This window comes from Phoenix dactylifera, unplaced genomic scaffold (assembly GCF_009389715.1).
Source record: "Phoenix dactylifera cultivar Barhee BC4 unplaced genomic scaffold, palm_55x_up_171113_PBpolish2nd_filt_p 000242F, whole genome shotgun sequence".
Lineage (NCBI taxonomy): Eukaryota > Viridiplantae > Streptophyta > Magnoliopsida > Arecales > Arecaceae > Phoenix > Phoenix dactylifera.
This window is the reverse complement of record NW_024067739.1, coordinates 595059-620056: the sequence shown is the minus strand read 5'-3', so window position 1 is coordinate 620056 and position 24998 is coordinate 595059. Positions and strand designations below refer to the sequence as shown.

At 40.7% G+C, this 24998-nt stretch overlaps 1 non-coding gene across 1 annotated transcript; it reads right to left on the bottom strand.

Moving 5' to 3' along the window:
* Positions 1 to 18387: 18387 nt before the first annotated feature.
* On the bottom strand, positions 18388 to 18493 carry LOC120105263. The gene has a single exon (XR_005507661.1). It is a non-coding gene; the product is annotated as a small nucleolar RNA R71 (small nucleolar RNA).
* Positions 18494 to 24998: the final 6505 nt, after the last annotated feature.

Sequence of the window (24998 nt, the reverse complement as noted above, 5' to 3'; positions counted from 1 at the left end):
ACTTTCTCTCCTTCCCCCCTTTTCTTTCTTTTTCTTTCTTCTCCCACGAAGGGAGGCCGGCGAGCTCAGGAGAGGCCAAGTTGAGGCCGGCGGTGCCCGCGGCGGCCGGCCCTCTCCTTCTTCCCGTAGAGGAGGCATGCGCACGGAAGAAGAAGAAGAGCCCACGGCGGTCGGCCTTCTCCTTCTTCCCTCTCTTCTTCTTTCTTTCTTTCTTTCTTTCTTTCTTTCTTTTCAAATGGTATAACAAGAAGGCTAGAAACCCTTACCTCAGCCTCGATGAAGATCCGACTGGCTCTCTCTCTCTCTCTCTCTCTCTCGACTGGCAGCCCAAGGAAGAAGAACTCGGGTGTGGCGGCTCTACCTTGAGTGGTCTCAAAGGGAAGGAAGAGGATGCCCTAAAACAGAGGATCCCGACTTCTTCGGAATAGACCCCCTCCACCTCCTCATCGGGTGCCCTCACGTGCGACGCACGTGAGGCCGGAACTGGTGGCTGGGCCAGTCAAGTGGACCGGGCCCAGCTCGGTTCAAAGCTTGAGTCTCACACCTCATTTATCAAAAAAAGAGAAAATTGTTAGAAAGTATGCCCTAAAAGCCAACGTGGCTAACGCATATTTGTAATCTAGGGCACAAATTTGTAATTTGACTTTTATTAATAAATAAGATTGGACAATTTGTTTTTCATTCATGTTTGTATGTGTCCACGAATCGTCCAAGAAATTAATAGATGATGACACATATTCTCAAGGAGTTGAAAATTTGAGGCATATGTCATTAGGGAAGAATTTCTAAATGCTCCTGATCGATGGATCCATCACGAGGGACGGTGATCGATCCGCTGAGATTAGTAGACAGATCACTTAGTCAGATGGACGAGTCTTTAGTCCATGGTGTAGAAACACTGGAGTGATTATGCAAGTACTTGTTAGAGAATAAAGTACTGAGCGTGACCAAAGATAGTAGTCACATGGATGTCTATCCACTCGTCAGTGATTACTTATGCTGCAGTTGTATGACTGGTCCTTTGACCTGCGATGCCTCAGCTATTCACTGTGAGGTTGCTATAGTTTGACGAGCATGTGAACTTGGGGCCCTAGCCATTTGGATCCTTGTAGTGCGGATTGGCTATAGTAGGTTCATTTTGGATTAGAGTTGCATCTAGATGGGATCTATCGACCTTGATAGATTAGGAGTGATCCTATGTGATTTATGAGACTGTGTTCGATAAATTTCTGGCCAGGTATTTTGGGAAAAAAGAGTTTTCCATATCTCGAACTGAAAGTCGTATAAATTTGACATATGACGGACGATGGGGTTTGACGAGATATCCATAACCTCCGTCACGTCGAGATCCATGATAGAGGGACTGTATCATACGCTAACTGCACCTAAAGGTTCAGACATTCTATTCTGCTAGGTTGCCACCATATACTGCTAGGTGTCACTAGTGGATTGTGAGACTCGACGGCATTCACTTGGTGATCACTGAATCCTGAGAGTAGAACTGAAATCGTTTCAGCCCCACTGAAAGGAGTTTCAGTGATATTGAGATGGAGATCTCAATATGTCTCACAACCAGTCAGAATAGAACCTACGGGATCACACACATAGAAGATTTAATTAGTCAGACTATCATAATTGTAATTTGGAATCATAATAGAAATCAATCATCGATATGATTGGTGATTGAATTAACCCACCAAGTGTTAGTAAGTTAATGAAAGAAGAATTAAGTGGAATTGATTGCAATTGGATTCGAACCAAATCAAATTGGGTTCGACCCAAATTGATTTGGTTTCATGATTGGGTCAATTTGATTAAACTAAGATTTGTGCGGATTTTAAAGACCACATGTCATCGTAGGATGAATATGATTTAAGTCTTGTTCACACTATGCGGACTTTAAAGTCCACATGGCATCGTAGGATGCATGCTCCCAAATTAATTAATTCTCCTAATGAGATTAGGAATCCTAATGTGATTAGAAAATTAATCAATTGATTAAGTGGACACATGTCATGCATCTATGAGCACAAGGATTGGACACTTGGTATTAATCCAAGGGTGGGTTATAGTCCCATACTCCTAATAAGATTAGGAGAGGCCCTAAATCCAATATATAAAAGGGTAGCAAGGAAGACATTATGAATCAATTCTCTCCTCTTCTCTCGACGCCTCCTCTTCTTTCTTCCTCTTTCTCCACGGCAGCAAGGGGTCTTCATCCTCCTCTTCTTCCACGGTAGCAAGGCAAAGAAGATCCACGTGCAAGGTTCCTCCTTCCTCTTCCTCCATTGCGAGTAAGATCAAAGAAGAAAGGGTTCTTCTTCAAAGAGGTATGTTGCAGATTTCTTCCAATCTATTTGATAGTCATAAGAGGTCTTTGCAAGGAGTTAGCACTCCGGTAAGATCCTATCTCAGATGATTTGATCCTCGTGTGGATACCTGTAGAGGTCGGACATATATGCGGCTTAACCAGGAACCTAAAAACATCATCAGGCTGCGGTGTTCTACACCTGCAGAATTTTGAAGATGAGATCTTCAAATTATTAACTTCTGATTTTTGTTTCAGTTTTATGAATCTTAATCAAACCTCCTCAGATCCTAATCTTTCCTTCCTAATGAGTTCAAAGATCTTCTAGATTTGGATCCAGAAAAATTTTTGAATTTTACGATTCGAGGCGCGTTCATACGATGAACGACATTCCATTTGAATTTCGCTGCAAACATCGCATCGGACGGGGGCGTATCTCAGCAAAAATGATATACTTATTGTTCAAATTTGTATGGATAATATTGTTACCCTGCTAGGCAGCTCAAGAGAAAGGGTGAATTGGGTTTTTCAAAAACTTTGTCTAATAATGCAAAGAAATTAAAGACTTAGTAGATGAATAAGATTTCAATAAGTAGGCACTAAGTAAATATGCAAGAAATTAAAGCAAGAAAAACAAACAAGGCACATAGAAAATTTATAGTGGTTCTGTGCTAACCCTACACATACATCCACTCTCCAAGACTTTCTTCTTTAAAATTTTACTATAATTATAATTTAGATTACATCCCAGTCATTTTTTGGGTTCACAACAAAACCAAGTTGCTTTTCCTTGGTCAAACAACCAAAACCTTAATCGATTGCTTTTCAGGTTCACAATCAATCTAGTTGATTTTCCAGAAAATCAACCAAAACATTCTCTAATCCTATCCTAGGCTTAACCAATCCAATTTAAGATTTGAAGCGACCTTTCCCCAAGTTTCAAACTCTGAAACTTATTAAAGCAAAGGATAGAATACAACTCCAAAACAATAAATACAAATAATAAATGGAGCTATACTCGTTGGTTGACTTGATTGCACTTGAAGGTGCTTCACTAACTCTCTGATGTTGAAGATGTGATCTTCAACATGCAATGAAAGCTCTAAAAATGATTTGCTCGTTGAAGCGCCCTCTTTCTCTTTTCTTCTTGCTATTTGTAGATTTTTCTTTGTGGTGCTTGAACTTTGTTGTTTTCTTTTATGTTCGCAAGCATTTATACCTTTTGGAGATGGCTGGAATACTTTTCTAGCCATTAGATAGTTAATGAAGCCACTGAGAGATAAAAATAACTATTTAGACTTGTAAAAAATTAGCTGTTGCAGTTATTAGGCGCAGAGAGGTCGACTCACCAATTTTTAGGGTTGACTCGAGATTTTCAGGAGTCGACTCGTGATATCCATGAGTTTGTCTCAAGCTTGCTTATGTTTTACTACAATTTGTCTTTCTTCTATGGCACTTGTAGAGTCTGCTTTTTCACTTCAGAGGTTGAACTCGAGATTTTCAAGGTCGACTCGTTGCTTTCAGGAGTCAACTCTTTAACGAACTATCTTTTGCTCCTTTCTATCTTTCCACCGTGATCGTTCTAGGGTTGACCCAATGCCTTCGAAGTTGACTCTAGTTTTACTGGAGTTGGATCATGAATTTTATAGGTCGATTTTGCCAATGTAGTGATTTTCTTTGCTCTTTGTCTTTTCTCTATGGCTATTCTAGGATCGACTCTTCTGTTTGGGTTGACTCGTTGCTAGCTGGAGTCGGTGTCGAGTATTTCATGGGACGACTCATTAATGTGATGAATTTCTTAGCTTTCCTATCCATCCTCTAAGGCTGTTCTGAGGCCAACTCGTGATCTATTAGAGTCAATCATGAAGGTGCATCAGTCAACAACAGTATGCTGGGGTTGACTTATTGCAAGATTTGGGTCAACTCTTGTGGCAGCTTAAGATGAAATATTTTGTGCTTGTATATGATTTTCCAAGAAATATTTTCATATCCCTTTAAAGTTTGCTTCTTTGATATGGAGCTTTGGATGGTTGATCTTCTTTTGAGAGTGGCTGAAGGGCCTTTTTTCTTTGCTTTCTGAATTTTTATCACTTAAACTAAAGCAAATGGATCAATCAACTTTTAACTCAACTATTTTGCATCATCAAAATCAATCCTTTAGGTTCAACAAATATCATATTCGATGCTACTAATGATGGTTTATGTCAAGAATTTTCCAAGTTGATGTAGGATGAGTTTGAGATGAGCATGATGGGAGAAGTCAAGTTCTTTCTCAAACTCTAAATCAAGCAACTGAGGAGGTTCATCAACCAAACCAAGTACATCCAGAAAATACTCAATAAGTTCGATAGGGAGAAAGAGAGAAAATTGGTACATCTATGAGCCCTTCATATAAACTTGATGAAGATGAAGGTGGTAAGGCCATTGACTGAAAGTTATATAGCATAATAATTAGTTCTTTGTTAACTGTTGGTTGGCTTGATATTCCTTTTAGTATATACTTGTGTGCTAGATCTCAATTTGCACCTAAGGAAACTCAATTGTTATAAAAAGAATACTTAGATACATAATCGGAACTCAAAATCTTAAACTTTCATACTCAAGATAATATTTTATTAATTTAAAAGGATTCTTGGATTCTGATTTTAGTGGATGTAAAATTAATAGAAAGAGAACAAGTGCAACTTGCCAATTTTTGGATGTTCACTTAATCAATCTTTTGATTTAGCAAGAAATAAAATTCGGTTGCTTAGTTAAGGTTAAGTATATAGCTATCAGAAGTTATTATGCTCAAATTTTATAGATTAAGTAACTACTACAAGATTATAGCATCAATCTTAACAATATTTTATTTAAATATGACAATACAAGGGCAATTAATTTGACTAAAAATTTAATTTAGCATTCAGGAACAAACATATTGAATTAATACACAATTTCAAAGAGGTCGTGTGCAAAATGGATAGATAAATCTTGAATTTATTATACTGTAAATAATTGGCTGATGTTTTTACTAAATCCATGAATGAAGAAATACTTTATTTGATTAGAAGAGAGTTAGTGAGAATCATAATGTCATTTTGATGTTTACAAAGCCATTAAGGCTATATGGAAGTGCAAATACTATTAACAAAAGTAATTAAGTAGAGAAACGATACACTCTCGATATGCTCGATACATACTTGATACATCATAAAACATCATGGATATAAGATCAAAACAACTTTCAAGAGTAAATTTCGAGATAAGGGTTATAGTAGAGCAAGAGAGAAAACTTAGAAATTGTTTATGACAAAGTTTCAAGTTAAGATTACCTTAAAGGGCAATTCTATAATTTTCACTATCAAGAGAATAAAACCTTATTGTGCCTAGCATCCTATTTACTTGGAATATCATATTATTATTTCAATGTGTATAACTAACCTTCAAAGTGTAGAAAAATATGGTTAGAGTCGACCTAATTAGTTTGGAGTCGATTTTCATATATTTGGCACGCCTTGGAAGAAGTGGCACACCTTTGGAACACTTGGCACAGAGTAGGAGTCGACCCCGAAGAGATGGAGTCGATCCTGGCATATTTTGGGACATTCTGGCACATCCTGGCAAAGATGAACAGTAATTGGGGCCGACCCCAAGTTTCCTTGAGCCGACCCGTAGAGGAGTCGACCCCAAATTTGCATGAGCTGACCCCAGCTTCAGCCACTGCAAAAACAACTTTCTGTAATTGATTGATGTTGGGAACCCGCCCATGCCGCTGATATTTCAAAAATTAAATCAGATGGCAGCGGAATCGGCATGCACGGGTTCGACGTTCATCGCATGAACATGTTTCGAGACCTTTTCGTAATTAGGTAAGAATTAAAACTTTTAAAACTAATAGGAAGATCAAATCTTCACCTTGCGCGGGTAGATGATCACCGCAAATCTGAATTCGTGGTTTTGGAAGAGGGTTCGCTTGAAGCCGTTCAAATGTCCGGCCTCTACGGGTATCCACACGAAGCAGGATCCGATCCAAGCTTTCTATCTCACCGGGGTGCTAGCTCCTTGCAGAGATAGTTTTGATGGCTGATGTCCTCCCTCTCAATCAACTCTTGATTGTGCTTAGAAGGAGGAAGAAGAAGGATGAAGAAGAGGAAGAGATGATCCCTACGCAGCCTTCTTTGTTCCTTGTGTTGGATGAAGGAAGGGAAGGGAAGGAGGCCGCAACCTTGGAGAGCTTTTCCCTTGCTTGCGGCTGAGACACCAAGGAAAGGAGAGGGCCACGGCTTGGAGGAAGAGGGTTTTAATGCATAGGTGCCGGCCTATTGTCCTCTTTATAGCATAAGGGCTCCTCCAAGTTGGAGCCTAGAAATTTCCAAAGAGAGAAGGGGGGCGCCGGCCCCTCTCTTCATGCCGCACACAAGGAGAGGAGGAGGGGCATGATCCCTCTTCTTGTGATGCCCTATCCTCTTCCAAAGAGGATTGGGGTGCCTCTCTTATGGTTTAATCCCATCCAATTAGGATTAGCCAATTGGGTTCAATCTATGCTAGTCCTAATCCAACTAGGACTTGAATGAACCATGACTCAATTGAACTCTTCAATCCTAATCCAATAGGAGTCATGTTGATTCATTAGATTATTAATTAATTTAGACTTAAGGAATCCTAATCCAATTAGGATTTGTTTAATTTTAGTCCTAATCCAATTAGGACTCTATTTGAATCCGAAGTCCTAATCTAATTAGGATTTCTAGGAATCCTACTCCAAGTAGGAATCTATTTTAATTCAAATTCCTAATCTCATTAGGATTGTAGGAATCCTATTCCAAGTAGGAATCCCAGTCCTACTCCAACTAGGATTCCCAGTTCTAATCCAATTAGGATTCTAGGAATCCTACCCGAAGTAGGATCTTGTTTCAAGTCCAATTAATTAATTTCCTTGGTTCCTTCTTCAACTTCTTTTATCAATCAATTGATTACTTGTGATTCTTAATCCGATTTCAACCATCGGATCGGTCAATACTTCTAGTGTGTGTGGACCCCATAGGTTCTATTCTGACTGGTAGTGAGATATATTGTGATCTCTATCTCAATATCATTGAAAACTCCTTTCAATGGGTTGGAACGATTCCACTCAACTCATTAGGGTTTATCGATCATCGAGATAATCCCTGTGAGTCCCACCATCCACCAGTGACACCTAGCAGCATGTAGTGGCTACCAGCAGAATGGAATGATGAACCTCTAGGTGCAGTTAACATGTGATACATCCTACTATCGTGGATCCTACAGGACGGAGGTCATGGACAACTCGTCAAACCCCATCGTCTGTCATATGTCAAGATTTATTCGACTTGAGTTCGATGGTGGAAAACTCTTTTTCCACTTTATATTACTGCCCTGGCCAAGGTCTTAGAACTCAGTCTAACAATCACATAGGATCACTCCTCTTCTAATCAAGGTCGATAGATTCTTATAGGTGCATACCCTACTCCTACAGTGAACCTACTGCAGCCAACTACACTGCATGGACCATATGGCTAGAGACCATGTATGTGTGCAGTCAAACTACTAACCTCACTGTGAGTAGCCGAAGCACGCAGGTCAAAGGACCAGTCACACTACTGCAACATCAAGCAAGTACTGACGGTGATAGACATCCAAGTGACTTCTTGTCTTGTCCGCTCAGTACCCTTTCTCTACAAGCACCTGCACTATCATTCAGTGTCCCTACATGTGGACTAAGTCTCGTCCATCCAGAAGGAAAGTGATCTGTGCACTGATCGGATCGATCACCGTCTCGTGAGACCATTGATCAAGAGCATTTAGAAATAATCACCAATGATACATGGTCATTCTCAACTCTGAGATATGTATCACATCTTATTAATTCCTTGGACGATTCATAGACACATAACAATATGATGAAAGATGCCTTTTATTTATTCATAATAATAGTCAAGTACAAATTATGTCCCTAGATTAAAATGTGTCAGCCAGATGCTTCTAGGGCATACATCTAACATCTCCACTTGCACTAAAGCCAATTGGTCATATATTTAGGCCCATCTTCTCAAGGTGGGCTTCAGTCTTTTGCTGACTCAGCTGCTTATGAACGGGTCCGCCATGATTTCCGCGGAGTCTACTTGATGATCTCCAAAAACCAAGAATAAATCTTTAGTTCTTCTCAAGTACTTAAGAATTTCTTCACAGCTGTCCAGTGTTCTTCACCTGGATTCGACTGATATCTGTTGTGACACTCACAGCAAGAGTATATCAGGTCGTGTACATAGCATGGCATACATGAGGCTTCCTATTGCCGATGCATAGGAATCTTGCTCATGCATTGAATCTCTTCAGATGTGTTGGGGCACATCTTCTTGGAGAGATGAATTCCATGCCTTAGGGGTAAGAGACCCCTCTTGGAGTTTTCCATGCTGAACCTCTTCAGCACCTCCTCTATGTACATCTTCTGTGAAGGCCAAGCATCCTTTTAGATCTATCTCTATAGACCTTATTCCAAATATAGGATGCTTCCCCAAGGTCTTTCATGGAGAATTCTTTTGACAACCAGACCTTGACGAGGTTAGCATGGGAATATCATTCCCATCAGGGAATGTCATCTACGTACAGTACGAGAAAACGACAGCCTCCCACTACCTTTTTGTAAACACCGGTTCCTCTTCGTTTTTGATGAAATCAAACGTTTTGATGCATTATCGAAACGAGTGTTCCAACTCCGAGATGCTTGCTTTAGTCCATAGATGGACCTTTGCAGCTTGTAGACCTTGTGATCTCCATCACTGGAAGTGAACCAAAGGCTGTTCCATATAGATATCTTCATCAAGATATCCATTCAGGAAAGCAGTTTTCACATCCATCTTTCAGATTTCATAATCATGATGCTGCAATGGCAAGCAATGTTCGGATGGATTTTAGCATGGTATAGGTGAAAAGGTCTCCTGATAGTCAATGCCTTCGCGCTGACTATACCCTTTCGCCACAAGCCTTGCCTTATAGGTCTCTACCTCTCCATCCGAACCTATCTTCCTTTTGTAGATCCATTTGCATCCAATAGGTACAATACCTTCTGGTGGGTCTACTAAGGTCCAGACTTGGTTGGAATGCATGGAGTCTAACTCTGACTTCATAGCTTCCAGCCATTTCTCGGAATCGATATCAGATATCGCCTCGTTGTAGGTTTTGGGATCCTGTATGTGATCCCTATCTCCCACTAGGAACATTTCCTCGGTATCCTCTTCTAGTATACCTAAGTATCTATCGGGAGGATGGGAGACCCTACTAGATCTACGAGGTGGTTGAGGGACATCGTGACTGGCTCTTTATGATGGGTTCTATAGGATCTATGACTCGTTGCTTTTCAGAGACTTTCTCTTCAAGCTCAATTTTCCTCCCACTGCCTCTATCAAGGATAAACTGATTTTCCAAGAAGATGGCATGACGGCTCACAAACACATTGTGATCCTCTGAGATGTAGAATTGTATCCTAATGACTCTTTAGAATATCCTATAAAACGAGCATTATGGTCCTAGCCTCTAACTTGTCCGCCTGTAGTCGCTTGACGTGGGCCGGACTCCCCAATCTTGAGATGACCCAGACTTGGTTTCTTACCATGCCATATCTCATACGGTGTGGTAGGAACGGATTTAGAGGGAACTCTATTCATAAATAAATCGCTGTGAGTAAGGCATCTCCCAAAGGAACATAGGTAAATCAGTGAAGCTCATCATGGACCTGACCATATCCATAGGGTCCGATTCCTCCTCTCTGACACCCCGTTGAGTTGAGGTGTACCCGGAGGTGTCCATTGTGAGACTATGCCGTTTTCTTTGAGATAGTCCCGGATTCTCTACTAAGGTATTCTCCTCCTCGATCTGATCGAAGAGCCTTAGAGGTTTTCCAGTTTGTTTTTCTACTTCATTCTTGAACTCTTTGAACTTTTCAAAAGAGTCAAACTTGTGTCTCATAAGATACACATACCCATACCGTGAATATCATCGGTAAAGGTAATGAGTAAGAATACGTCCCCTGGCTAGCACATCGAATGGGCCACATATATCTGTATGTATAGGGTAAGTATTTCAGTGGTCCTCTCCCCATGTCCTACAAAGGGCAGTCTAGTCATTTTTCCTTGAAGACAGGACTCGCAAACTGGATATGACTCGGAAGTCAATGAGCCTAAAAGCCCATCTTTATCCATTTTATTCATTCTGTCCTCTCTAATATGGCCAAGTCTGAGGTGCCACAAATATCTTTGGTTTATCTCATCTCTAGATCTTTTGGATCCTTTGGCACTCACATCTTGCTCGGTAACATTCACAGATACATCCATATGTAAATGATAGAGACTGTCAATCATGAAACACGTGCGACTATTTTATTTTCAATAATAGAACAGCAGTCTTGTCAAATGTAAAAATATGACCTTCCTGTGCTAGACATGAAACAGAAATCAAATTTCTGCTAGCAACAGGTACATAATAGCAGTCTCTAAGTATTAAACTAAATCCAGACGGTAGTCGTAGATTGTAGGTGCCCACAGCCCACAGCAGCAACTTTTGCCCCGTTGCCAACCGAAGGGTTACCGCACCTTCCGCCAGCCTTCTACTTTCCTTTAGACCCTGCATGGTAGTGCACAAATGAGCACTAGAACTAGAATCTATAACCTAACTAGAAGTAGAAGAAACCGTTAGATTAGTTTCAATTATGAGCAAGTCTATACCTTCTGAAGGTATGTCACCTTCTTGTTCTTCAGGCTCTCGAGGTATGAAGGACAGTTTCTCTTCCAGTGGCCTTCGACATTGCAGTGGAAACATTTTCCTTTGTCGTTAGCCTTTTTCTTTTGAACTTCCTTCTTTAGTTCTTGTCTTTCTTCTGCTTCTTAGCAGGCTTCTTTTTCTTCCAAGTAGACTTTCTCTTGGAACCAGAAGTCAACTCAGCAGCAAGGACATTGCCCCTTGAACCTTTCAAGGCTCCCTCAGCAGTTACCAACATGTTGATTAGTTCAGTCTTAGTGCATTCAATCTTATTCATATGGTAGTTTACTATAAACTGACCAAATGAATCAGGAAGTGACTGTAGGATCAAATCCACTTGTAATTCCTTGTGCATGTCCATACCGAGCTTCTCAAGCTCCTCTAGGTCCTTGATCATGGTCAGACCGTGATCATGGACAGACTGCCCCTCGCGCATCTTCGCTTTGAAGAGCCTCTTGGACACTTCAAAACGAGCTGTGCGACTCTGCTCACCATACAACTCTTGCAGGTGTGCCAGTATGTCCCTAGCAGTCTTTATATTTTATGCTGGCATTGGAGTTCATTAGACATGGATGCCATCATATAGCATTTTACTCTAATGTCATCATCCAACCACTTTTTATGCATTTCACGCTGACATCAGTAGGACGTGCTGGTAGTGTGGGGATATCTGAATCGAGTATGTAGCCTATCTTCTCACAGTCCAAAACTATTTTGAGATTTCTAAGCCAGTCTTTGTAATTGGTTCCGGTCAGTCGGTTGGTCTCAAGAATACGGGTCAAGGGTTTGAAGCCGACATTGTATCTGCAGAGAGTAAAGATTCTAGTTAGACTTTTGTACTTGATCCTAATCTGTTCTAAGGTCTTTTAGAACAATGTAACTCCCACTATTTTCTCGAATCCCTCACACTCCCCTGGTAGGGAAACGGAATCCCACACGACTAGGGTTTCTAGTGGGTACTGCGGTCCCACCAATTTACTGCCACCTCACCTAACAGTTATTGGTGACACATAGATGGATGAGTGTACAACTCTTGTACAATGCTTCTCAAGCATGTTGCAGTGTAACTTGGTCTCTAAGCCATGAAGACCTCACCTAATAGTTATTGGTCCCATTTCTTAGTTAAGTCAGACCCACCGTATAACCGTAGGAATAAAGTCGTCATTGGGTCCTCACCTAACAGTTATTGGTGCCCAACCCCACCTTTACCCTAAACATCTCATGTCTATAGAGAGGTCCAGCCCCCCGATGCAACTTGACCACTGTGTCCAGCCGAGACAAATCACATCAGAAAGGCCTTAGCAGCTCTACTACAGTGGAAGACCTATTGACTTAATATTGGTTAATCAGGTCTTAGTGTTTGCAACTTGAGCCTTCATAAGAGGTAATCGAACAATGGCCAGGTAAGCGGGTGGGGAGGCTCCCCTTACTCAGAGAGTAAGGTCCTAATTAAGTAACCACCTTTCATGCTTTCCTAGACACCAATTAGATCAATTAATCTAATATGACTTGCTCATGTCGGTTCACTCTCGACTTGATTGAGGAGGTTTTGATTTAGGTCTCAATTGGGTTTGCTACATCACATGTAAACCTATCTACCCGACTCGCATTCACATCTCATGCAAACGGCACATCACAGGCAGTTATAATCGCAGCATCAAATAAAGTTAAACTTTAAATAGGTGATGATCATGGATTCTAATTAGGTCGTATTACAAGCACATGCACATCAATCGATCAACTGGTCTTCAACTCTTGAATTGGTTCTAAGCCTCCTTGATTCGATCCTTGATCAACTCTTGATCCCATTGCCATCAACCGCTTAGATCACCTTTCATCTCATGCTTTTGCTTCAACTTGATCGTTGATGTACATCACATCACAGAAATACAACCAGATGTAAAATAAAAATAAAAATAAATTACATCTCCTTTTAGGAGGCACGCAGGCCTCTCAAAAATCAAATAAGATGCATGCAAGCATCTGAAAATTACATGACATCGCAGATCACATCGCAGGTCATTACATTTGATACCAAAAGGGTTTGAATCCTATGATCATCACCGTATGCAACAATTATAATTTTCAGATCTGAAAACTAACTGATTATATCATGACATAGGTCGCTGATCATGCTAATCATGATTCTAAACTTTGTAATCCCATTAACAATGCAATTAGAATCATCTTTTTTATCACATAAAAATCAGCATGCAAAAATCAGCACCCCTGAAAAATCTGCATGCAGAATTTTTCAGCATGCATGATCATTCAATTTTCAGACTAATAAGCCTTTAGATATTTAATTCTTACCTTAATCTACGAAGCCTAGGCTCTGATACCACTGTTGGGAACCGCCCATGCCGCTGATATTTCAAAACTTAAATCAGATGGCAGCGGAATCGGCATGCACGGGTTCGACGTTCATCGCATGAACGTTGTTTCGAGACCTTTCGTAATTAGGTAAGAATTAAAACTTTTAAACTAATAGGAAGATCAATCTTCACCTTGCGCGGGTAGATGATCACCGCAAATCTGAATTCGTGGTTTTGGAAGAGGGTTCGCTTGAAGCCGTTCAAAGTCCGGCCTCTACGGGTATCCACACGAAGCAGGATCCGATCCAAGCTTTCTATCTCACCGGGGTGCTAGCTCCCTTGCAGAGATAGTTTTGATGGCTGATGTCCTCCCTCTCAATCAACTCTTGATTGTGCTTAGAAGGAGGAAGAGAAGGATGAAGAAGAGGAAGAAGATGATCCCTACGCAGCCTTCTCTTGTTCCTTGTGTTGGATGAAGGAAGGGAAGGGAAGGAGGCCGCCAACACTTGGAGAGCTTTTCCCTTGCTTGCGGCTGAGAACACAAGGAAAGGAGAGGGGCCACGGCTTGGAGGAAGAGAGGTTTCAATGCCTAGGGTGCCGGCCTCATAGTCCTCTTATAGCCATCAAGGGCTCCTCCAAAGTGGGGCCCTAGATAACTTTCCAAAGAGAGAAGGGGGGCGCCGGCCCTCTCTTCATGCCGCACACAAGGAGAGGAGGAGGGCGTGATCCCTCCTTCTTGTGATGCCCTAATCCTCTTCCAAAGAGGATTGGTGCCTCTCTTATGGTTTAATCCCAATCCAATTAGGATTAGCCAATTGGGTTCAATCTATGCTAGTCCTAATCCAACTAGGACTTGAATGAACCATGACTCAATTGAACTCTTCAATCCTAATCCAATTAGGAGTCATGTTGATTCATTAGATTATTAATTAATTTAGACTTAAGAAATCCTAATCCAATTAGGATTTGTTTAATTTTAGTCCTAATCCAATTAGGACTCTATTTGAATCCGAAGTCCTAATCTAATTAGGATTTCTAGGAATCCTACTCCAAGTAGGAATCCTATTTTAATTCAAATTCCTAATCTCATTAGGATTGTAGGAATCCTATTCCAAGTAGGAATCCCAGTCCTACTCCAACTAGGATTCTCAGTTCTAATCCAATTAGGATTCTAGGAATCCTACCCGAAGTAGGACTCTTGTTTCAAGTCCAATTAATTAATTCCCTTGGTTCCTTCTTCAACTTCTTTATCAATCAAATTGATTACTTGTGATTCTTAATCACGATTTCAACCATCGGATCGGTCAATACTTCTAGTGTGTGTGACCCCATAGGTTCTATTCTGACTGGTAGTGAGATATATTGTGATCTCTATCTCAATATCATTGAAAACTCCTTTCAATGGGTTGGAACGATTCCAACTCAACTCATTAGGGTTTATCGATCATCGAGATAATCCCTGTGAGTCCCACCATCCACCAGTGACACCTAGCAGCATGTAGTGGCTACCCAGCAGAATGGAATGATGAACCTCTAGGTGCAGTTAACATGTGATACAATCCTACTATCGTGGATCCCTACAGGACGGAGGTCATGGACAACTCGTCAAACCCCATCGTCTGTCATATGTCAAGATTTATTCGACTTGAGTTCGATGGTGGAAACTCTTTTTTCACTTTATATTACTGCCCTGGCCAAGGTCTTAGAACTCAGTCTAACAATCACATAGGATCACTCCTCTTCTATCAAGGTCGATAGATTCCTTATAGGTGCATACCCTACTCCTACAGTGAACCTACTGCAGCCAATCTACACTGCATGGACCCATATGGCTAGAGACCATGTATGTGTGCAGTCAAACTACAATAACCTCACTGTGAGTAGCCGAAGCACCGTAGGTCAAAGGACCAGTCACACTACTGCAACATCAAGCAAGTCACTGACGAGTGGATAGACATCCAAGTGACTTCTTGTCTTGGTCACGCTCAGTACCCTTGTTCTCTAACAAGCACCTGCACTATCACTTCAGTGTCCCTACACTGTGGACTCAAGTCTCGTCCATCCAGAAGGAAAGTGATTTGTGCACTGATCGGATCGATCACCGTCCTCGTGATGATCCATTGATCAGGAGCATTTAGAAATTAATCACCAATGATACATGGCTCAATTCTCAACTCTTGAGAATATGTATCATCATCTTATTATTTCTTGGACGATTCATAGACACATAAACATATGAATGAAAAGATGCCTTTTATTTATTCAATAATAAATAGTCAAGTACAAATTATGTCCCTAGAATTAATAATGTGTCAGCCAGATTGGCTTCTAGGGCATACATCTAACAATTGAGAGGGCTGTCCCTAAGCTTCCTTGAGCCGACCCCAGGTAGCCTTGAGCTGACCCCAGTGGAGCCGACCCAAGAGACCATGAGCCGACTCCCACTTCAGAACTCAAAAAAAATATGTCTCTGAAATTCCTGAGAGGGCCGACCCCACATGTAGCGGGGCTGACCCCATTGTAGCATGGGTGTTGACCCCAGAGGAAAGCATGAGTCGACCCATCCCCAAGCCTGAGAAAGTCTGAAAAAAAGCTTCTTGAATTTTTTGAGAGCGGCGGACCCCCAATGTAGCAGGGGGCGACGCCCAGTGTAAGCAAGGGTCAGACCCCCACTGCACGCAGCTGATGGGGGCCGAACGCCAAGAAAAGCTTGAAGGCCGGACCCGCAGAGTTAATGAACAGTGACATGAGCCGACCGCCAAAAAGGCTTGGATCGATCCCAGCGAGATCCGTAAGGCTGACAGTCATAATGGCTAGTTCTGCAAATGTACTTGTTTGAGTCCGTCCAACAGCTAGAGAACAGCTAGTTTCTCCATTCCAAACACCTAGGGAGTGATTCATTATAAAGGTTGGTAAGGAAGTATTTAAGAGGTCCATTTTTTCACCTAGAAAAAAACCATCTTTTTGCTAAAAATCAATAGTGCATTCAAGAGAAAGCAAGTCCAAGTGTTCTTCATCAAGTTGCTTCATTCAAATTCCAAAAGAAGTGGTTGAGCATTCTTCAAGTGCATTCAAGAGCTCTACCAACCCCTGAGAAGTGAAGTAACCTAAGCAAAGAAGAGAAAGAGCATCTTCAAAGCGGATTAATTTTTCTTATATCTTCTTTTAGTGCATACTTGTTTATTTGGCTCATTTAGGGAGCTACAAACTCTTTTCTTTCAATTCCTTCTAAGGTTTGTCGTGAGCCCGTAAAACAAACGGTGTAGGTTGTTGGTGAGCCTGCAAATCAACGTAGGTTATTGGTGATCTCGAAAAATCAAATTGTAAAGACTTTTGATTGTGAGCCGAAAAAAACAATTCAAATGTAATCCACGGGATTATAGTGATTTCCAAGAGAACGATTGGGGAGTGGACGTAGGTGCTGTGCTTAGGAGAGCACCGAACCACTATACTTCTTGTATATTTTGCATTGTGTGCTTTTTAATTCCACTGCACATATATAATAACACAAGCATATTACTACCCATTACATCTATCAACTTAATTAAGGGCTTTAAAAAATTTAGAAAACCCCAATTCACCCCCCTCTTGGGTTGTCAGTTAGTCTCTCGACGACGGGACATGGGAAGATACGGTAAGCCAGATGCTTCGCGAACTACCGTATTTATCTTGGGCAACAAGTTGGTAATCAGAGCAGGTGCTCTATAATTTCTTGCCTTGTGATTTTGACCTAACCGTCAAAGAGCAAAGATCAAACAACTCAAATAGATAGTTTTCTAGGAGAGAAACAATTAATTGATATACCTCCACTATTTAATGGGATAAACTACACACATGGAAAGCACGCCTGTGCATTTTCATTCAAAGCACATGATTACAATTTAAATTTAAAAAAAGTTAAATTGCTGGGAAAATTCCTTTGGTAACCTCTAAACCTTTCTTATTTAAATTAATATTATAGCTTGGAATTTTGTGGTGCATTGTTTGATTTTAATTTCAGCAAAAGTATGAATGCATGCTTGATACACATACACAAATTAATCCGCACATAGTAAGGGCAATCACCCCAACAAGATAAGAGCCGGATTTCATCACCGGACTCCTTGCCCAACTTAGGTGAACTCAATCTCACATAGTTGTCGCTTTAATTAAAAATCAATTAGACGTTGGCTCCTAGGGACATTCGAACTCAATAGGACGAAGATCACCGAAAGTTGCACCCAATTTCGCGTCTGTTGGCTTAGTTGATGTCTAGGCAAGCTTTGTCCCTATAAGGGAGACAGTTCAATCTGTTCGAGGCAAGTGGATTTTAAGTGGGACCTTTGCGAACGCATCGTGGACCCCTCCACTTACCTGGGAGCTTACCTGGTCAACTCGGTTCATTAGACCGGATTGGAGGCTTAGGTGCCCTCTTCAAACCAGTTAGGAGCCTTGTCTAGTGATTTTAGGACAAAGACTAGGATTGATATGCTTTTCTCTTTTATTGCATGCTTGATTGATCGAGTACTAGTGTATGCAAGGTAGTCGTTCTAGAGTACGAAACCTATTACCTTTTGACCCTGAAATAGAACGAACCCTTAGGAACATTCGAGCTAAGATCAAAACATTAGGATCATCCCCACCTCCTGAGATGGCTGAAGAACAACCCAAACTCCTGAGGGAGTACTTTACTCCCACCATTTACACTTCCCCATCTTGCATTCGATTACCTGAAGTAGCAGCTGTACAATATGAAATAAAATCTAGTGTGATCCAAATGCTCCCATCTTTTTATGGGCTCACCAATGAAGACCCATATAAACACCTAGATGAATTCCTTGAGATTTGCACCACTGTCAAGATTCAGAAACTTTACTGATGATGCTCTAAAACTTAGATTATTTTCCTTCTCCCTTAAAGATAGAGCCAAACAATGGCTGAATTCTTTAGAAGCCAACTCGATTCGTTCTTGAGATCAAATGTAACAAGAATTCCTTAAAAAATACTTTTCCATAGGAAGAACGAACCAGTTTAGACGTGCCATTACAAGCTTCTCCCAAACTGAGGGAGAAGAATTTCATGAAACTTGGGAGAGATTTCGAGACCTAATCCGTAAATGCCCTCATCATCAAATACCTAACTGGCAGCTAGTGCAATGTTTCTATGATGGATTGACTGAACGAAACCGTCAGATGATTGATGCTGCATGCGGGGGGACTTTCATGCTTCGAAATAAGCATGAAGCATGGAAACTATTTGAAAATCTTAATGAAAACTCCTTCCACCATGCTTCATGTTCTCGTCAAGCACCCCCGAATTTTCAAAGAAAAGGGGCCATTTGTGAAATAAGTCATTCTATGGACCTGTCTAGCAAGGTAGATGCATTGTCCCATAAGATTGACCAACTAATGATAGGAGGACATGTCGTTAGCTCTTCCCAAGCACAAGTATGTACTATCTGTTCTAGCCCATCGCATCCTATTCATGAGTGCCCCTCAGCACCCCAATTCCCCGAACTCGTGCAAGAACACATCAATGCTGCCCAAACACAGCGCAGACCGGGTACTGACCCATTTTCCAATACATATAACCCGGAGATGGCGAAATCATCCAAACTTTTCTTGGAAGCAGCAAGCTTCGAACACAGGCCCAACCTTATTCCCAAAATTTTCAAAATCCTCAGAATTTTCAAACCCCACAAAATATTCATCCCTACCGTCCCTCGATTCAATTTCAACACACTCCTCCTCCACCCCAAAGAAACACAGCCTTTGAGGAGAAAGTATTGAATGCCCTTCAAGGTTTGGAAACCATTACACAATTGGTGCACTCTCACACGCAATCCATCGCCAAGCTAGGATCCCAAATGGGGCAACTAGCTAATGCACTGAACAAGCGAGAGGAAGGAAAGCTTCCAAGCCAACCACTAAGTAATCCTAGGGGACAATATATGGCTCAAGAAAATCAAGTAAATGCAATTCATCATGAACAAGCCAATGCTTTGACTACCCTAAGGAGTGGACGTGTAGTAGACAATAAGATTGGGAGGACAACAATAAGGAAGGTGAAGAAGAGGATAAAAATGTGTCAAATAAAAATCTAAAATCTTCTTCTTCTTCTTCAGCTAGTCCACCTTCTGCCAAAACTCATATCCCAAAGGCCCCATTTCCTGAAGCTCTTAATTCACCCTCTCCCTTTGGCAAAAAAGGAACTTCACTAGAGGAAATGATGGAGGTTTTCAAACAAGTGAAAATCAACCTTCCGCTTCTTGATGCTATTAGACAAGTTCCCTCCTATGCCAAATTTCTTAAAGACCTTTGTACACAAAAGCGAAAATCTAGGACACATGTGCCCAAAAGGTCTTCCTAACTGAGCAAGTGAGTTCTATTCTCCAACACAACACCCCTCCGAAATTCAAAGATCCTGGTGCTCCCACCATCTCCTGTGTCTTAGGAAATAATTTCATTGATCGAGCACTCTTAGATCTAGGGGCAAGTGTCAACCTTTTACCTTATTTAGTTTATGAAAAACTTGGATTAGGTGAGTTAAAACTAACCTCGGTATCTCTTCAATTGGCTGATCGATCTGTAAAAACACCACGTGGGATAATTGAAGATGTTCTTGTCAAGGTAGACAAATTCTATTTTCCAGTAGATTTCATCGTCCTTGAATGGAACATGAACCTAATCCTAAGAAACAAATCCCCGTGATCCTTGGGCGCCCCTTTTTAGCAACAGCCAATGCATGCATCAATTGTAGAATGGGGGTAATGAACATATCATTTGGGAACATGAAGGTAAAATTAAATGTGTTCAATGCGGACGACCAACCCACGAGGAAAGTTGAGTGTTTTATGATAGACAAAATAGATGAACTCATAGAAGAAGATGCAAAAACTACCTCACTGTGTCTGGCTGAAGACAATAAACTTAGCACTTGTTGGGAGGCAACCCAATTCTCTTAGATTTTTTTTAACATTGAGGACAATGTTAGGTTTAGGTTTGGGGGTATTCATCTTGATTTTCATTCAAAAAAAAAAATTTGTGTACATAAAATAATAAAAAATTTTAAATAAAAAAAGTTTTTATTTTTAAAAACCTCATTTCTATACATTAATGCGAGAATGCTAAACACACAAGGTATATAAAATCTAAAAAGCCCAATGACTAGTTGGAAGTAATACAAATTTAAGTTCTTTTAATTAAGTCTCTCTTAGGGAGTTGTAAGCTAATTAATACTTCGGAATTTTACTACACACTGGCCGACACTTCTAAGGTCTAGGCTCGACATTATATTGATAGTATAGTAGCAACCTTGGACCCTGATGAATCATACTTATCTAATCCAAAAAAAAAAAATCATCAATAATAATGGATTTAGTCAGGAACATCGAAAAAGGCTACCTATTGTCAAAGGTCAAGTGGGCTTGTGATGAGAACTCCGAGCATAAGTCCGTAGGGGAGTCTTGATGCCTGACACCTTGTGCCAACTGGTATGAGAGTTGTCGACTGATTGCTCGTTATACGGAGAAATCACCACAAGAGTAAAAGTGCACAATTTATATGTCTTTATAAAAAAAAAAAACTCTGTATTGAACTTGAAAAAGACAATAGTGTGAAAGCCGTCGTTGTAAAAATTCGAGTAAACTGGAATATTACAGATAAAGCCCGTGAGGTACTAAAGTAAACATCCACAACTCTCGAAATCCTGTAGATAAGATGATTTTGAATCAGTGAGCAGGTTCTTTCGACCAATCCTTGGAAACTACTAGTATTAGCAATATTTTGGAGATCCCGAACCCTTAGCTTGTATACGGTCCAGATTTCACCGAGCATTCCAGTATAAATGAGTCTTACAACTTCCTAAACGGAAACTTAATGACTTTAACTTAAATTGCATACTAACCTAGAATTTAGGCTGTAGTAAATAAAACCGTGTGTGCTTTGAAATTCTTATCATTTATGTATCTTAAATTAGATTTAAAAAAAAAGAAAAAGAAAAAAAAATTTCATAACAATAATGATTTATTTTAATATTGAAGTTTGTGGGTATCTTCACTGGAAACCCTCACGAGACTATAACTCGTCCACTAGGGTAACCTAGGGGTTTAAAGCCTTGTTGCATATGGTAAATGCAATCGCGATGCCTGCGAAAGTGAGTTAGAGCTTTTCTTTTTTTTTATTTTGCTCGAGGACTAGCAAAACATAGGTTTGGGGGTATGATAAGTGCTTAATAATTCATAATTTAGCTATCTTTCCATAGCACTTATCAATGTTCTTAAACTAATAAATACGTATTTTACCATGAAATTGAATGATCATTGAAATAAATTTAAAATATGGTAAAAAGTAAATAATTCTTTTCTTGAATCAGACTCTGAACTTGTCTCTCTCTTGTTTGCAATCTTTCATGAAAATTACAGAAAAACATATAAGGAAGAGATTATGTTAACCCGGTTTGGTAAACTGATAGAGTTGTAATCAAGCTAAGGTTATAATTAAATGAGTTTTGGTTCCTAATTAGATTGAAAGCTTTAATTAATTATTTTTGTATGAGGAAAATGTTTGATTAATTTTATTAAATCACGATCCTGTTTTTAGTTTTGTCGAGTCCGGTCTGAAGCAGTTTAGCAAGAATTGAATTTAAATAACATTGGGCTCGAGACCAAGTTCAAGCAAATTAAAGATCATAACCTACCTCAAATCCAAAGCCAATTTCCAAACCAATCCTATTCCTTTTCCGCGACCACTATCCAAGCAATCCAACGGTTCAGAAACTCCCGTCTCCGCATTGTTGGGAACCCGCCCATGCCGCTGATATTTCAAAAATTTTCAGATGGCAGCGGAATCGGCATGCGCGAGTTCGACGTTCATCGCATGAACGTTGTTTCGAGACCTTTCGTAATTAGGTAAGAATTAAAACTTTTAAAACTAATAGGAAGATCAAATCTTCACCTTGCGCGGGTAGATGATCACCGCGAATCTGAATTCATGGTTTTAGGAAGAGGGTTCGCTTGAAGCCGTTCAAACGTCCGGCCTCTACGGGTATCCACACGAAGTAGAGAACCGATCAAAGCTTTCTTGTCTTCCCGGGGTGCTAGCTCCCTTGCAAAGACTCCTTTGATGGCTGATCTCTTCTCTTTCTTTCAACTCTTGAAAGTGCTTGAGAGGAGGAAGAAGAAGGATGAAGAAGAGGAAGTAGATGAACCCCTGCACAGCCATCTTTCTGTTGCTTGCGCTGGATGAAGAAAAGGAAGAGGAGGAGGCCGCCAACACTTGGAGGTTTCTTCCTTGCTTGCGGCTGCAACTAAGAGGGAGGAAGAGGGTGGCCACGGCACAAGAGGAAGAGGGCTCCAATGCTTAGGGCGCCGGCCTCATGGTGCTTCTTATAGCTATCAAGGGCTCCTCCAAAGTTGGAGCCCTAGATAACTTTCCAAAGAAAGAAGGGGGCGCCGGCCCTAGCTCCTCTCTTCTTGTCGCCCCAAGCAATTGGAGAGGGGCTGATGCCCCTCTTAGTTGGTTAACCTAATCCTCTTCCAAAGAGGATTAGGTGCCTCTCTCATGGTTTCATCCTAATCTAATTAGGATTAGCCAATTTGGGTTCAATCTATGCTAGTCCCAATCTAATTAGGACTTGAATGGATCATGACTCAATTGAACTCTTCAATCCTAATCCAATTAGGAGTCATGTTGATTCATTAGATTAATAATTAATTTAGACTTAAGGAATCCTAATCCAATTAGGATTTGTTTAATTTTAGTCCTAATCCAATTAGGACTTTATTTGAATTCGAAGTCCTAATCCAATTAGGATTTCTAGGAATCCTACTCCAAGTAGGAATCCAATTTTAATTCAAAGTTCCTAATCTCATTAGGATTGTAGGAATCCTATTCCAAGTAGGAATCCCAGTCCTACTCCAACTAGGATTTCCAGTCCTAATCCAATTAGGACTCTAGGAATCCTACCCAAAGTAGGATTCTTGTTTCAAGTCCAATTAATTAATTCCCTTTCCTTCTTCAACTTCTTATCAATCAAATTGATTACTTGTGATTCCTAATCACGATTTCAACCATCGGATCGGTCAATACTTCTAGTGTGTGTGACCCCATAGGTTCTACTCTGACTGGTAGTGAGATATATTGTGATCTCTATCTCAATATCATTGAAAACTCCTTTCAATGGGTTGGAACGATTCCAACTCAACTCATTAGGGTTTATCGATCATCAAGATAATCCCTATGAGTCCCACCATCCACCAGTGACACCTAGCAGCATGTAGTGGCTACCCAGCAGAATGGAATGATGAACCTCTAGGTGCAGTTGTGATGTGATACAGTCCCTACTATCGTGGATCCCTACAGGACGGAGGTCATGGATAACTCGTCAAACCCCTTCGTCTGTCATATGTCAAGATTTATTCGACTCGAGTTCGATAGTGGAAAACTCTTTCTCCACTTTATATTACTGCCCTGGCCAAGGTCTTAGAACTCAGTCTAACAAATCACATAGGATCACTCCTCTTCTACAAGGTCGATAGATTCCATATAGGTGCATACCCTACTCCTACAGTGAACCTACTGCAGCCAATCTACACTGCATGGACCCATATGGCTAGAGACCATGTATGTGTGTAGTCAAACTACAATAACCTCACTGTGAGTAGCCGAAGCACCGCAGGTCAAAGGACCAGTTACACTACTGCAACATCAAGCAAGTCACTGACGAGTGGATAGACATCCAAGTGACTTCTTGTCTTGGTCACGCTCAGTACCCTTGTTCTCTAACAAGCACCTGCACTATCACTTCAGTGTCCCTACACTGTGGACGGAAGTCACGTCCATCCAGAAGGAAAGTGATCTGTGCACTGATCGGATCGATCACCGTCCTCGTGATGATCCATTGATCAGGAGCATTTAGAAATTAATCACCAATGATACATGGCTTAAATTCTCAACTCTTGAGAATATGTATCATCATCTTATTAATTTCTTGGACGATTCATAGACACATAAACAATATGAATGAAAAGATGCCTTTTATTTATTCAATAATAAATAGTCAAGTACAAAATTATGTCCCTAGAATCAACAAATGTGTCAGCCAAATTGGCTTCTAGGGCATACATCTAACAATCTCCCACTTGCACTAAAGCCAATTGGTCATATATCTTAGGCCCATCTTCTCAAGGTGGGCTTCAGTCTTTTTCTGACTCAGCTGCTTAGTGAACGGGTCTGCCACGTTATCCGCGGAGTCTACTCTCTGCACCTCTACATCATAGTCGCGTATGAAATGGAAGCGCCGCTCTATGTGCTTGGACTTCTGATGAGACCATGGCTCCATAGCTAGTTCTATGGTGCCAATGTTATCGCAGTAAAGTGTTATGGCATCTAATGACATTACACCTAACTCTGCAATTAACTTTTAATCAGAAGGTTTCCACTGCATCCTTAGATACGGCTTAAGATTCAGCTTCTAAGGTAGAATCTATAATGATCGGTTGTTTGGAACTCTTCCAATTTACTGATCCACAATTGCACATATTCTGATGTAGACTTTCTATCATCAATATGTGTGCATCCTTCTACCTTCAACTCTGATCTTTTCCCAAAGACCAAGAACATGTCCCTAGTTCTTCTCAA